Source organism: Monopterus albus, unplaced genomic scaffold (assembly GCF_001952655.1).
Source record: "Monopterus albus unplaced genomic scaffold, M_albus_1.0 scaffold186.1, whole genome shotgun sequence".
NCBI lineage: Eukaryota > Metazoa > Chordata > Actinopteri > Synbranchiformes > Synbranchidae > Monopterus > Monopterus albus.
In genome coordinates, this window is record NW_018128066.1 from 1,718,139 (window position 1) to 1,720,764 (window position 2,626).

The 2,626-nt window shown below is 40.9% G+C and overlaps 1 protein-coding gene across 1 annotated transcript in view; it reads left to right on the forward strand.

Annotated features, from left to right (window-relative positions):
* The window catches only part of lrp3 (low density lipoprotein receptor-related protein 3), a 17,746-nt gene that overhangs the window by 752 nt on the left and 14,368 nt on the right, over positions 1 to 2,626 (forward strand). The window lies entirely within an intron of this gene.

Genomic DNA, 2,626 nt, shown 5'->3' on the forward strand with positions numbered 1-2,626 from the left:
GTTATCACACTGTTTTTTATTGGCATGTAAACGAAAGTGAAGGATGGCAAACGACAGGCCAAACTGTCATATTTAAGAGCTGAACGTTTATGTGTGTGACGAGGAGGGGAGTGATTTTTGTGAACACAGCAAGGTCTTACACCGTTTACCACACAAACACATGCACTTGTTTGGCCAAGCATCTCACACAAAGCACCAGGAAGGTCACAGTGCCACATAAGCACAAGGCTTTCTACCAACCTAGAGAACTTTATAGCTGAGGAAGCTGAAAACATTTTTAGACACACTGTCAGAGCTTCAGTGGATTCACAACGTGCATGAAAAACACTGCAAGGCATCAAGTGAAACCTAAAACTAAAACATAATTCATGTGTTCCTCTCTCCTGCTGTCATGGACGAAAATAACTACATTTACTCAAGGTGCTAAAACTAGTTTTGAGCTTCTTGTACTTTGAGTTTTTCTGCTTTGCGTTACTTCAGACCTACTTTCTAGTAAAACCTTTTACTGGTTTGATTAACCTGTTGACAGCTGAACATATTGCTTTAGTTTTATGGTTGAATGTATTGGAAGAAAAACCCCTGTCATAAGATCAAGCAGCAGGGATTTCAGTTAAGAAAGCATAGCTGAAACATGTCTTCAAAAAATAACCAGAGGCAGATCTAGAACATTTTGGATGGGGAGGCCAGGCTGGGGCACAGACTCAGGGAGATAGATGGAAAACGTAAAAAAAAAAAAAAAAAAAAAAAAGGGCCACTTTGGGGGAGGGAAAACGAAAAAAAAAAAAAAAAAAAAAAAAGGTGCCACTTGTGGCCTACTCCTTGGCTCCACCCATAAACACAACATGTGATGTATTGCAGTGCACTCTGTGCAGTGGGTTTCTCCAGGTGCTGCTCTTATCACACCCGAAACATTTGGACAGGCGTGCTGTTGTTTCTGGCATAGCTCAATCTGAACAGGTCAACACTCCAGCAACATTAAAAGTATAAGGAACAACGTTATAGTTAGATTAACAAGTTTCCACTTGTGGCCTTCATCAGGGTCAGTGGAACACAGAACATAAAGGATAGTTCAATATTTAAATAAGACGTGTGAAACAAAATCATTAACAAAGGTTAAAATAATGTAAACATGGTTGGACATTCGGGTTTTCAGTAAAGCAGGTCAAAGTAAAAATTATTTCTGTGAAAAAAGTTTAACAGAAACAAAAGCTCAAAGGTACCTTTATTTATTCAGCGGCTTAACCAGCCTGGACTGTGGTGCTGCGGTAAACATGGAGATGAGGCTAACAATCAGCTAACCTTACTTTTCAGAACATCCTGAGGATTTACTCCACCCTGCCAGCATCAGGTTATTTTGTCAACCTCACACCATCAGTCTGAAGGCATTAGCAATCATATAGAACGGTCATTTAAACTTTAGCATTAAAAAGTACCTTAGAATATATGCTGGAGTGAAAACCAATCAACACTCAGTCGTTGCACTACACTGCAGCATTGTGCAGCTCTGTTTTACAGACTGCTTTGTTCAGTTCCGTATTATGTAAGATTTGTGTGCGCGCACGCTAAGCTAGCCATGTCCAGGTGGTCGATAGCTATTACTGAGGTCTAAATGATTCCCTCCTCTCCCACCAACTCATTTGCTCTGCTGATCACTGAGGTCTAAATGATTCCCTCCCCTCCCACCAACTCATTTGCTCTGCTGATGCACTGAGTCACCGAGAAAACCTGAAACAAACGCACACACTCAGTAGAAGCGAGCAGACTCTCTGCTGTGTCAGTGTTAGATCATCATAGTTGAACAGTTCAGCTAATGTTTTGTCTGTGGTTCAGGCAATTAAGAGGCTAGTTAGACATCTTCTCCTTGGACGTGTTTTCTTCTTACTGTGCCATTAAGCAGTAATCAGGTGATTAAACATTCATCTATTGCTCTGAATTCTTCTTCTCAGCATGAAGAATGGCAATAAAATCCCTTCTGTTGATGTTACACTTACGTCACATTTTAAGGTCCTTAATGCATCAGCTCTTGATTCAAACCCCAGACCTTCATCCTGAGGCCTTTACTTATTAAAAACAACCTTCTTCCTGGTGCTGTTCTTGGCCACTGCACACTGTGTGCTGTTTCTCTGGAGCAGTGGTTCGACGGCAGCAGCTGCCTTGGCTGCCAGTTGGACTGCTGCTGCTTCTGTTTTGGCCCCATGTGATCAGCTCCCCTGAAAGGCACTGAGGTCGTTTATCTTCTTGAGGCATTGTTTTAAGTTTTTTGCACTGATCAGAGACAAACACTGAGAAACAATTTTCATTTCTGTAGAATGCTGTGTGGTGGTCTGGCAATAGCAGTATGGATCCTGCTGAGCATGCATAATCTCTCGTTCATCATGAATAAAAGAGCAGATGATACGGTGTAGTTTCTCTCCTTAGAATTTGATATAACACGGATTTCTCATGGTTATATCAAATATTTAATTATTAATTTAAACCATACGCAAAGCCTGGCAGTAGTCTACATTTCTCTTACTGTCAACAAATCCCTTAAAAATACCAAAACCAACAATGAAGTATGGTGCAGCAACAGTGTTTTCTGAGTTGCCAGAACTTGATGGATCTTATTCCCATCTTATTTGCCTTT